The following is a 13236-nucleotide window of genomic DNA, read 5'->3' on the forward strand; positions in this document are numbered from 1 at the left end:
TCAGAATGCGCTCCCTCAGTACCTCAGAAAGTACTCCCTCAATACCTCAAAAAGTGTTCCCTCCGTACCTCAAAAAGTCCTCCCTCAGTACCTCAGAAAGTGCTCACTAATACGTCAGGAAGTGCTTCCTCAGTACCTCAGAAGGTGCTCCCTCAATACCTCAGAGTGCTCCCTCAATACCTCAGAATGTGCTCTCTCAGTACCTCAGAAAGTTCTCGCTCAACACCTCAGAAATTTCTACCTCAGTAACTCAGAATGTACTCCCTCAGTACATCAGAAAGAGGTCCCTCAATACCTCAGAAAGTGATCTTCCAATACCTCAGAAAGTGCTCCCTCGTTACCACAGAAAATGCTCCCTCTGTCGCTCAGAAAGTGCTCCCTCAATACCTCAGAAAGTGCTGCCTCAGTACCTCAGATAGTTCTCCGTCAATACCTCAAAAGTTGCTCCCTCCCAACCTCAAAAAGTCCTCCCTAAGTACTTCAAAATGTCCTCCCTCAGTACCTCAGACAGTACTCACTAATACGTCAGAATGTGCTCCCACAATACCTCAGAAAGTGCACGCTCAATACTTCAGAAAGTGCTCTCTCAGTATCTCAGAAAGTGCTCCCTCAATACCTCAGAAAGTGATCTCTCAGTACCTCAGAAAGTGCTCTCTTAGTACCTCAGAATGTTCTCCCTCAATACCTCAGAAAGTGCTGCCTCAGTACCTCAGACAGTACTCCCCAATTTATCAGAAATTGCTCCCTCAGTACCTCAGACAGTGCTTCCTCAATACCTCAGAATGTGCTCCCTCAATACCTCATAAAGTGCACGCTCAATACTTCAGAAAGTGCTCTCTCAGTATCTCATAAAGTGCTCCCTCAATACCTCAGAAAGTGATCTCTCAGTACCTCAGAAAGTGCTCTCTTAGTACCTCAGAATGTTCTCCCTCAATACCTCAGAAAGTGCTGCCTCAGTACCTCAGACAGTACTTCCTCAATACCTCAGAAAGTGCTGTCTCAGTACCTCAGAAAGCGCTCCCTCAGTACCTCAGAAAGTGTTCCCTCAGTCCCTCAAAGAGTGCTCCCTCAATACCTCAGAAAGTGGTCTTTCAGTACCTCAGATAGTGCTCCCTCAGTACCTCAGGAAGTGCTCACTCAGTACGTCAGAAGGTACTCCCTCCGTACCTTAGACAGTGCTCTCTTAGTACCTCAGAAAGTGCACCCCCAGTACCCCAGAAATTGCTCCCTCAATAACTCAGATAGTTCTCCCTCAGTACCTCAATAAGTGCTCCCTCAATATCTCAGAAAATGCTCTATCAGTACCTCAGAAAGTGCTCCCTCAGTTCCTCAGAGAGTGCTCGCTCAATACATCAGAAAGTGCTCCCTCAATAGCTCAGATGATTCAACCCCAATACCTCAGAAAGTGCTCCCTCAATACCTCAGATATTTCTCACTCAGTACCTCAGAAAGTTCCCCCTCAGTAACTCAGAAAGTACTCTCTCAACACCTCAGATAAGGCTCCCTCAGTACCTCAAACATTTCTACCCAATACCTCAGAAAATTCTCCCTCAAAAGCTCAGAATGCGCTCCCTCAGTACCTCAGAAAGTACTCCCTCAATACCTCAAAAAGTGTTCCCTCCGTACCTCAAAAAGTCCTCCCTCAGTACCTCAGAAAGTGCTCACTAATACGTCAGGAAGTGCTTCCTCAGTACCTCAGAAGGTGCTCCCTCAATACCTCAGAGTGCTCCCTCAATACCTCAGAATGTGCTCTCTCAGTACCTCAGAAAGTTCTCGCTCAACACCTCAGAAATTTCTACCTCAGTAACTCAGAATGTACTCCCTCAGTACATCAGAAAGAGGTCCCTCAATACCTCAGAAAGTGATCTTCCAATACCTCAGAAAGTGCTCCCTCGTTACCACAGAAAATGCTCCCTCTGTCGCTCAGAAAGTGCTCCCTCAATACCTCAGAAAGTGCTGCCTCAGTACCTCAGATAGTTCTCCGTCAATACCTCAAAAGTTGCTCCCTCCCAACCTCAAAAAGTCCTCCCTAAGTACTTCAAAATGTCCTCCCTCAGTACCTCAGACAGTACTCACTAATACGTCAGAATGTGCTCCCACACTACCTCAGAAAGTGCACGCTCAATACTTCAGAAAGTGCTCTCTCAGTATCTCAGAAAGTGCTCCCTCAATACCTCAGAAAGTGATCTCTCAGTACCTCAGAAAGTGCTCTCTTAGTACCTCAGAATGTTCTCCCTCAATACCTCAGAAAGTGCTGCCTCAGTACCTCAGACAGTACTCCCCAATTTATCAGAAATTGCTCCCTCAGTACCTCAGACAGTGCTTCCTCAATACCTCAGAATGTGCTCCCTCAATACCTCATAAAGTGCACGCTCAATACTTCAGAAAGTGCTCTCTCAGTATCTCATAAAGTGCTCCCTCAATACCTCAGAAAGTGATCTCTCAGTACCTCAGAAAGTGCTCTCTTAGTACCTCAGAATGTTCTCCCTCAATACCTCAGAAAGTGCTGCCTCAGTACCTCAGACAGTACTTCCTCAATACCTCAGAAAGTGCTGTCTCAGTACCTCAGAAAGGGCTCCCTCAGTACCTCAGAAAGTGTTCCCTCAGTCCCTCAAAGAGTGCTTCCTCAATACCTCAGAAAGTGCTCCCTTGGTACCTCAAAGAGTGCTTCCTCAATACCTCAGAAAGTGCTCCCTCAGTACCTCCGATAGTTCTCCGTCAATACCGTTAAACGTGCTCCCTCCATACCTCAAAATGTCCTCCCTCAGTACCTCAGACAGTACTCACTAATACGTCAGAAAGTGCTCCCTCAATACCTCAGAAAGTGCACGCACAATACTTCAGAAAGTGCTCTCTGAGTACCTCAGACGGTGCTCCCTCAATACCTCAAAAAGTGCTCCTTCAGTATGTCAGAAAGTGCTCAATAATACGTCAGAAAGTGCTTCCTCAGTACCTCAAAGAGTGCTTCCTCAATACCTCAGAAAGTGCTCCCTCAGTACCTCCGATACTTCTCCGTCAATACCGCAAAAAGTGCTCCCTCCATACCTCAAAATGTCCTCCCTCAGTACCTCAGACAGTACTCACTAATACGTCAGAAAGTGCTCCCTCAATACCTCAGAAAGTGCACGCACAATACTTCAGAAAGTGCTCTCTTAGTACCTCAGACGGTGCTCCCTCAATACCTCAAAAAGTGCTCCCTCAGTATGTCAGAAAGTGCTCAATAATACGTCAGAAAGTGCTTCCTCAGTATCTCAGAAAATGCTCCCTCAATACCTCAGAACGGGCTCCCTCAGTACCTCAGAAAGTGCTCCCTCAGAACCTCAGAAAGTGCTCCCTCAATACCTCAGAACGGGCTCCCTCAGTACCTCAGAAAGTACTCTCTCAATACCTCAGACAGTGCTCTCTCAGTACCTTAGGCAGAGCTCTCTGAGTACCTCAGAAAGTGCTCCTTCAATAGCTCAGACAGTGCTCCCTCAATACCTAAGAAAGTGCTCTTTCAGTAACTCAGAAAGTGCTCTCTTAGTACCTCAGAATGTTCTCCCTCAATACCTCAGAAGGTGCTGCCTCAGTACCTCAGACAGTACTCCCCAATTTATCAGAAAGTGCTGCCTCAGTACCTCAGAAAGTTCTCCCCAATACCTCAGAAAGTGCTCCCTCAATATCTCAGAAAGTGTTCCCTCAGTCCCTCAAAGAGTGCTTCCTCAATACCTCAGAAAGTGCTCACTCAGTACCTCCGATAGTTCTCCGTCAATACCTCAAAAAGTGCTCCGTCCGTACCACAAAAAGTCCTCCCTCCATACCTCAAAATGTCCTCCCTCAGTACCTCAGACAGTACTCACTAATACGTCAGAAAGTGCTCCCTCAATACCTCAGAAATTGCACGCTCAATACTTCAGAAAGTGCTCTCTCAGTATCTCAGAAAGTGCTCCCTCAATACCTCAGAAAGTGATCTCTCAGTACCTCAGAAAGTGCTCTCTTAGTACCTCAGAATGTTCTCCCTCAATACCTCAGAAGGTGCTGCCTCAGTACCTCAGACAGTACTCCCCAATTTATCAGAAAGTGCTGCCTCAGTACCTCAGTAAGTGCTCCCCAATACCTCGGAAAGTGCTCCCTCAATATCTCAGAAAGTGTTCCTTCAGTCCCTCAAAGAATGCTTCCTCAATACCTCAGAAAGTGCTCGATCAGTACCTCCGATAGTTCTCCGTCAATACCTCAAAAAGTGCTCACTCCGTACCTCAAAATGTCCTCCCTCAGTACCTCAGACAGTACTCACTATTACGTCAGAAAGTGCTCCCTCAATACCTCAGAAAGTGCATGCTCAATACTTCAGAATTCGCTCTCTCAGTATCTCAGAAAGTGCTCCCTCAATACCTCAGAAAGTGATCTCTCAGTAGCTCAGAAAGTGCTCACTCAGGCGATCAGAAAGTGCTCCCTCAATACCTCAGAAAGTGCTGCCTCAGTTCCTCAGACAGTACTCCCCAATTTATCAGAAAGTGCAGCCTCAGTACCTCAGAAAGTGCTCCCCAATACCTCGGAAAGTGCTCCCTCAATATCTCAGAAAATGTTCCCTCAGTCCCTCAAAGAGTGCTTTCTCAATACCTCAGAATGTGCTCCCTCAGTACCTCTGATAGTTCTCCGTCAATACCTCAAAAGGTGCTCCGTCCGTACCACAAAACGTCCTCCCTCCATACCTCAAAATGTCCTCCCTCAGTACCTCAGACAGTACTCACTAATACGTCAGAAAGTGCTCCCTCAATACCTCAGAAATTGCACGCTCAATACTTCAGAAAGTGCTCTCTCAGTATCTCAGAAAGTGCTCCCTCAATACCTCAGAAAGTGATCTCTCAGTACCTCAGAAAGTGCTCTCTTAGTACATCAGAATGATCTCCCTCAATACCTCAGAAAGTGCTGCCTCAGTACCTCAGACAATACTCCGCAATTTATCAGAAAGTGCTGCCTCAGTACCTCAGAAAGTGCTTCCTCAATACCTCAGAAAGTGCTCTCTCAGTACCTAAGAAAGCGCTCCCTCAGTACCTCAGAAAGTTCTCCCCAATACCTCAGAAAGTGCTCCCTCAATATCTCAGAAAGTGTTCCCTCAGTCCCTCAAAGAGTGCTTCCTCAATACCTCAGAAAGTGCTCGCTCAGTACCCCCGATAGTTCTCCGTCAATACCTCAAAAAGTGCTCCCTCCGTACCTCAAAATGTCCTCCCTCAGTACCTCAGACAGTACTCACTAATACGTCAGAAAGTGCTCCCTCAATACCTCAGAAAGTGCATGCTCAATACTTCAGAAAGCGCTCTCTCAGTATCTCAGAAAGTGCTCCCTCAATACCTCAGAAAGTGATCTCTCAGTACCTCAGAAAGTGCTCACTCAGGCGCTCAGAAAGTGCTCACTCAATACCTCAGAATGTGCTGCCTCAGTTCCTCAGACAGTGCTCCCCAATTTATCAGAAAGTGCTGCCTCAGTACCTCAGAAAGTGCTCCCTCAATACCTCAGAAATTGCTCCCTCAGTACCTCAGACAGTACTTCCTCAATACCTCAGAAAGTGCTCTCTCAGTACCTCAGAAAGCGCTCCCTCAGTACCTCACAAAGTTTTCCCTCAATACCTCAGAAAGTGCTCCCTCAGTACCTAAGTAAGTGCTGCCTCAGTACCTCAGAAAGTACTCCCTCCGTACCTCAGAAAATGCTCCTTCAATAGATCAGACTGTGCTCCCTCAATACCTAAGAATGTGCTCTTCCAGTACCTCAGAAAGTGCCCCCTCAGTACCTCAGGAAGTGCTCCCTCAGTACATCAGAAAATACTCCCTCAATACCTTAGACAGTGCTCTCTTAGTACCTCAGAAAGTGCTCCCTCAATAACTCAGATAGTTCTCCCTCAGTACCTCAGAAAGTGCTCTCTCAATATTTCAGAAAATGCTCCCTCAGTACTTCAGAAAGTGCTCCCTCAGTTCCTCAGAGGGAGCTGCCTCAATACCTCAGAACGTGCTCGCTCTATGCCTCAGATGATTCTCACCCAATATCCCAGAACGTGCTCTCTCAATACCTCAGAAAGTGATCCCTCAATACCTCAGAAAGTGCTCCCTCAATACCTCAGAAAGTACTCTCTCAATACCTAAGAAAGTGCTCTCTCAGTGCCTTTGGCACAGCTCTCTGAGTACCTCAGAAAGTGCTTTCTGAGTACCTCAGAAAGTACTCCCTCCGTACCTAAGAAAGTGCTCCTTCAATAGCTCAGGCAGTGCTCCCTCAATACCTAAGAAAGTGCTCTTTCAGTAACGCAGAAAGTGCTCTCTTAGTACCTCAGAATGTTCTCCCTCAATACCTCAGAAGGTGCTGCCTCAGTACCTCAGACAGTACTCCCCAATTTATCAGAAAGTGCAGCCTCAGTACCTCAGAAAGTGCTCCCCAATACCTCGGAAAGTGCTCCCTCAATATCTCAGAAAGTGTTCCCTCAGTCCCTCAAAGAGTGCTTCCTCAATACCTCAGAAAGTGCTCCCTCAGTACCTCCGATAGTTCTCCGTAAATACCTCAAAAAGTGCTCCGTCCGTACCACAAAAAGTCCTCCCTCCGTACCTCAAAATGTCCTCCCTCAGTACCTCAGACAGTACTCACTAATACGTCAGAAAGAGCTCCCTCAATACCTCAGAAAGTGCACGCTCAATACTTCAGACAGTGCTCTCTCAGTATCTCAGAAAGTGCTCCCTCAATCCTCAGAAAGTGATCTCTCAGTACCTCAGAAAGTGCTCTCTTAGTACCTCAGAATGTTCTCCCTCAATACCTCAGTAAATGCTGCCTCAGTACCTCAGACAGTACTCCCCAATTTATCAGAAAGTGCAGCCTCAGTACCTCAGAAAGTGCTTCCCCAATACCTCGGAATGTGCTCCCTCAATATCTCAGAAAGTGTTCCCTCAGTCCCTCAAAGAGTGCTTCCTCAATACCTCAGAACGTGCTCCCTCAGTACCTCTGATATTTCTCCGTCAATACCTCAAAAGGTGCTCCGTCCGTACCACAAAAAGTCCGCCCTCCATACCTCAAAATGTCCTCCCTCAGTACCTCAGACAGTACTCCCCAATTTATCAGAAAGTGCTGCCTCAGTACCTCAGAAAGTGCTCCCTCAATACCTCAGAAAGTGATCTTCCAATACCTCAGAAAGTGCTCCCTCGTTACCACAGAAAATGCTCCCACAGTCGCTCAGAAAGTGCTCCCTCAATACCTCAGAAAGTGCTGCCTCAGTACCTCAGATAGTTCTCCGTCAATACCTCAAAAAGTGCTCCCTACGTACCTCAAAAAGTGCTCCCTCCGTACCTCAAAATGTCCTCGCTCAGTACCTCAGACAGTACTCACTAATACGTCAGAAAGTGCTGCCTCAGTACCTCAGACAGTGCTCCTCAATACTTCAGAAAGTGTTCCCCCAGTCCCTCAAAGAGTGCTTCCTCAATACCTCAGAAAGTGCTATCTCAGTACCTCCGATAGTTCTCCGTCAATACCTCAAAAAGTGCTCCGTCCGTACCACAAAAAGTCCTCCCTCGGTACCTCAAAATGTCCTCCCTCAGTACCTCAGACAGTACTCCTCAATACCTCAGAAAGTGCACGCTCAATACTTCAGAAAGTGTTCCCCCAGTCCCTCAAAGAGTGCTTCCTCAATACCTCAGAAAGTGATTCCACAGTACCTCCGCTAGTTCTCCATCAATACCTCAAAAAGTGCTCCGTCCATACCACAAAAAGTCCTCCCTCCGTACCTCAAAATGTCCTCCCTCAATACCTCAGAAAGTGCACGCTAAATACTTCAGAAAGTGATCTCTCAGGACCTCAGAAAGTGCTCTCTTAGTACCTCAGAATGTTCTCCCTCAATACCTCAGAAAGTGCTGCCTCAGTACCTCAGAAAGCGCTCCCTCAGTACCTCAGAAATTTCTCCCCAATACCTCAGAAAGTGCTCCGTCAATATCTCAGAAAGTGTTCCCTCAGTCCCTCAAAGAGTGCTTCCTCAATACCTCAGAAACTGCTCCCTCAGTACCTCCAATAGTTCTCCGTCAATCCCGCAAAAAGTGCTCCCTCCATAACTCAAAATGTCCTCCCTCAGTACCTCAGACAGTACTCACTAATACGTCAGAACGTGCTCCCTCAATACCTCAGAAAGTGCACGTTCAATACTTCAGAAAGTGCTCTCTCAGTATCTCAGAAAGGGCTCCCTCAATACCTCAGAAAGTGATCTCTCAGTACCTCAGAAAGTGCTCCCTTAGTACCTCAGAATGTTCTCCCTCAATACCTCAGAAAGTGCTGCCTCAGTGACTCAGACAGTACTCCCCAATTTATCAGAAAGTGCTGCCTCAGAACCTCAGAAAGTGCTCCCTCAATACCTCAGAAATTGCTCCCTCAGTACCTCAGACAGTGCTTCTTCAATACCTCAGAAAGTGCTCTCTCAGTACCTCAGAAAGCGCTCCCTCAGTACTCAGAAAGTTCTCCCTCAATACCTAAGAAAGTGCTCCCTCAGTACCTAAGGAAGTGCTGCCTCAGTACCTCAGAAAGTACTCCCTCCGTACCTCAGAAAGTGCTCCTTCAATAGCTCAGACAGTGCTCCCTCAATACCTGAGAAAGTGCTCTTTCAGTAACTCAGAAAGTGCTCTCTTTGTACCTCAGAATGTTCTACCTCAATACCTCAGAAGGTGCTGCCTCAGTACCTCAGACAGTACTCCCCAATTTATCAGAAAGTGCTGCCTCAGTACCTCAGAAAGTGCTCCCCAATACCTCGGAAAGTGCTCCCTCAATATCTCAGAAAGTGTTCCCTCAGTCCCTCAAAGAGTGCTTCCTCAATACCTCAGAAAGTGCTCCTCAGTACCTCTGATAGTTCTCCGTCAATACCTCAAAAGTGCTCCGTCCGTACCACAAAAAGTCCTCCCTCCGTACCTCAAAATCTCCTCCCTCAGGACCTCAGACAGTACTCACTAATACGTCAGAAAGTGCTCCCTCAATACCTCAGAAAGTGCACGCTCAATACTTCAGAAAGTGCTCTCTCAGTATCTCAGAAAGTGCTCCCTCAATACCTCAGAAAGTGATCTCTCAGTACCTCAGAAAGTGCTCCCTTAGTACCTCAGAATGTTCTCCCTCAATACCTCAGAAAGTGCTGCCTCAGTACCTCAGACAGTACTCCCCAATTTATCAGAAAGTGCTGCCTCAGAACCTCAGAAAGTGCTCCCTCAATACCTCAGAATTTGCTCCCTCAGTACCTCAGACAGTGCTTCCTCAATACCTCAGAAAGTGCACTCTCAGTACCTCAGAAAGCGCTCCCTCAGTACTCAGAAAGTTCTCCCTCAATACCTAAGAAAGTGCTCCCTCAGTACCTAAGGAAGTGCTGCCTCAGTACCTCAGAAAGTACTCTCTCAATACCTCAGAAAGTGCTCCCTCAGTACCTCCGATAGTTCTCCGTCAATACCTCAAAAAGTGCTCCCTCCGTACCTCAAAATGTCCTCCCTCAGTACCTCAGACAGTACTCACTAATACGTCAGAAAGTGTTCCCTTAGTACCTCATAAAGTGCTCCCTCAGGACCTCAGACATTGCTCCCTCAATAACTCAGATAGTTCTCCCTCAGTACCTCAGAAATTGGTCTCTCAATATTTCAGAAAATGGTCTCTTAGTACCTCAGAAAGTGCTCCCTCAGTACCTCAGGAAGTGCTCCCTCAGTACATCAGAAAGTATTCCCTCAATACCTTAGACAGTGCTCTCTTAGTACCTCAGAAAGTGCTCCCTCAGGACCTCAGACATTGCTCCCTCAATAACTCAGATAGTTCTCCCTCAGTACCTCAGAAAGTGCTCTCTCAATATTTCAGGAAATGCTCCCTCAGTACCTCAGAAAGTGCTCCCTCAGTTCCTCAGAGAGAGCTGCCTCAATACCTCAGAACGTGCTCGCTCTATACCTCAGATGATTCTCCCCCAATATCTCAGAACGTGCTCCCTCAATACCTCTGAAATTTCTCCCTCAGTACCTCATAAAGTGCTGCCTCAGTACATCAGAATGTACTCTCTCATTACCTCTGAAAGTGCTCCCTCAATACCTCAGAATGTGATATCAGTACCTCAAACAGTGCTCCCCAATACCTTAGAAAGTGCTCCCTCAAAAGCTCAGAAAGTGCTCCCTCAGTACCTCAGACGGTGCTCCTTCAATACCTCAAAAAGTGCTCCCTCAGTATGTCAGAAAGTGCTCAATAATACGTCAGAAAGTGCTTTCTCAGTACCTCAGAAAGTGCTCCCTGAACACCTCAGAACGGGCTCCCTCAGTACCTCAGAAAGTGCTCTCTCAGTACCTCAGAAAGTGCTCCCTCAATAACTCAGACAGTGCTCTCTCAGTACCTTAGGCAGAGCTCTCTGAGTACCCTCAGAAAGTGCTTTCTGAGTACCTCAGAAAGTACTCCCTCCGTACCTCAGAAAGTGCTCCTTCAATAGCTCAGACAGTGCTCCCTCAATACCTATGAAAGTGCTCTTTCAGTAACTCAGAAAGTGCTCTCTTAGTACCTCAGAATGTTCTCCCACAATACCTCAGAACGTGCTGCCTCAGTAGCTCAGACAGTCCTCCCCAATTTATCAGAAAGTGCAGCCTCAGTACCTCAGAAAGTGCTCCCCAATACCTCGGAAAGTGCTCCCTCAATATCTCAGAAAGTGTTCCCTCAGTCCCTCAAAGAGTGCTTCCTCAATACCTCAGAAAGTGCTCCCTCAGTACCTCCGATAGTTCTCCGTCAATACCTCAAAAAGTGCTCCGTCCGTACCACAAAAAGTCCTCCCTCCGTACCTCAAAATATCCTCCCTCAGTACCTCAGACAGTACTCACTAATACGTCAGAAAGTGCTCCCTCAATACCTCAGAAATTGCACGCTCAATACTTCAGAAAGTGCTCTCTCAGTATCTCAGAAAGTGCTCCCTCAATACCTCAGAAAGTGATCTCTCAGTACCTCAGAAAGTGCTCTCTTAGTACATCAGAATGTTCTCCCTCAATACCTCAGAAGGTGCTGCCTCAGTACCTCAGACAGTACTCCCCAATTTATCAGAAAGTGCAGCCTCAGTACCTCAGAAAGTGCTCCCCAATACCTCGGAAAGTGCTCCCTCAATAACTCTGAAAGTGTTCCCTCAGTCCCTCAAAGAGTGCTTTCTCAATACCTCAGAATGTGCTCCCTCAGTACCTCTGATAGTTCTCCGTCAATACCTCAAAAGGTGCTCCGTCCGTACCACAAAACGTCCTCCCTCCATACCTCAAAATGTCCTCCCTCAGTACCTCAGACAGTACTCTCTAATACGTCAGAAAGTGCTCCCTCAATACCTCAGAAAGTGCATGCTCAATACTTCAGAAAGTGCTCTCTCAGTATCTCAGAAAGTGCTCCCTCAATAACTCAGAAAGTGATCTCTCAGTACCTCAGAAAGTGCTCTCTTAGTACATCAGAATGTTCTCCCTCAATACCTCAGAAAGTGCAGCCTCAGTACCTCAGACAGTACTCCGCAATTTATCAGAAAGTGCTGCCTCAGTACCTCAGAAAGTGCTTCCTCAATACCTCAGAAAGTGCTCTCTCAGTACCTAAGAAAACGCTCCCTCAGTACCTCAGAAAGTTCTCCCCAATACCTCAGAAAGTGCTCACTCAATATCTCAGAAAGTGTTCCCTCAGTCCCTCAAAGAGTGCTTCCTCAATACCTCAGAAAGTGCTCGCTCAGTACCTCCGATAGTTCTCCATCAATACCTCAAAAAGTGCTCCCTCCGTACTTCAAAATGTCCTCCCTCAGTACCTCAGACAGTACTCTCTAATACGTCAGAAAGTGCTCCCTCAATACCTCAGAAAGAGCATGCTCAATACTTCAGAAAGCGCTCTCTCAGTATCTCAGAAAGTGCTCCCTCAATACCTCAGAAAGTGATCTCTCAGTACCTCAGAAAGTGCTCACTCAGGCGCTCAGAAAGTGCTCCCTCAATACCTCAGAAAGTGCTGCCTCAGTACCTCAGACAGTACTCCCCAATTTACTAGAAAGTGCTGCCTCAGTACCTCAGAAAGTGCTCCCTCAATACCTCAGAAATTGCTCCCTCAGTACCTCAGACAGTACTTCCTCAATACCTCAGAAAGTGCTCTCTCAGTACCTCAGAAAGCGCTCCCTCAGTACCTCACAAAGTTCTCCCTCAATACCTCAGAAAGTGCTCCCTCAGTACCTAAGGAAGTGCTGCCTCAGTATCTCAGAAAGTACTCCCTCCGTACCTCAGAAAATGCTCCTTCCATAGATCAGACTGTGCTCCCTCAATACCTAAGAAAGTGCTCTTCCAGTACCTCAGAAAGTGCCCCATCAGTACCTCAGGAAGTGCTCCCTCAGTACATCAGAAAATACTCCCTCAATACCTTAGACAGAGCTCTCTTAGTACCTCAGAAAGTGCTCCCCCAATAATTCAGATAGTTCTCCCTCAGTACCTCAGAAAGTGCTCTCTCAATATTTCAGAAAATGCTCCCTCAGTACTTCAGAAAGTGCTCCCTCAGTTCCTCAGAGGGAGCTGCCTCAATACCTCAGAACGTGTTCGCTCTATACCTCAGATGATTCCCCCCCAACATCCCAGAACGTGCTCCCTCAATACCTCAGAAAGTGCTCCCTCAATACCTCAGAAAGTGCTCCCTCAGTAACTCAGGAAGTGCTGCCTCGGTACCTCAGAAAGTACTCTCTCAATACCTCAGACAGTGCTCTCTCAGTACCTTAGGCAGAGGTCTCTGAGTACCTCAGTAAAGTGCTTTCTGAGTACCTCAGAAAGTACTCCCTCCGTACCTCAGAAAGTGCTCCTTCAATAGCTCAGACAGTGCTCCCTCAATACCTAATAAAGTGCTCTTTCAGTAACTCAGAAAGTGCTCTCTTAGTACCTCAGAATGTTCTCCCTCAATACCTCAGAAGGTGCTGCCTCAGTACCCCAGACAGTACTCCCCAATTTATCAGAAAGTGCTGCCTCAGTACCTCAGAAAGTGCTCCCCAATAACTCGGAAAGTGCTCCCTCAATATCTCAGAAAGTGTTCCCTCAGTCCCTCAAAGAGTGCTTCCTCAATACCTCAGAAAGTGCTCCCTCAGTACCTCTGATAGTTCTCCGTCAATACCTCAAAAAGGGCTCCGTCCGTACCACAAAACGTCCTCCCTCCATACCTCAAAATGTCCTCCCTCAGTACCTCAGACAGTACTCACTAATACGTCAGAAAGTGCTCCCTCAATACCTCAGAAAGTGCACGCTCAATACTTCAGAA

This window comes from Chiloscyllium punctatum, chromosome 16 (assembly GCF_047496795.1).
Source record: "Chiloscyllium punctatum isolate Juve2018m chromosome 16, sChiPun1.3, whole genome shotgun sequence".
Lineage (NCBI taxonomy): Eukaryota > Metazoa > Chordata > Chondrichthyes > Orectolobiformes > Hemiscylliidae > Chiloscyllium > Chiloscyllium punctatum.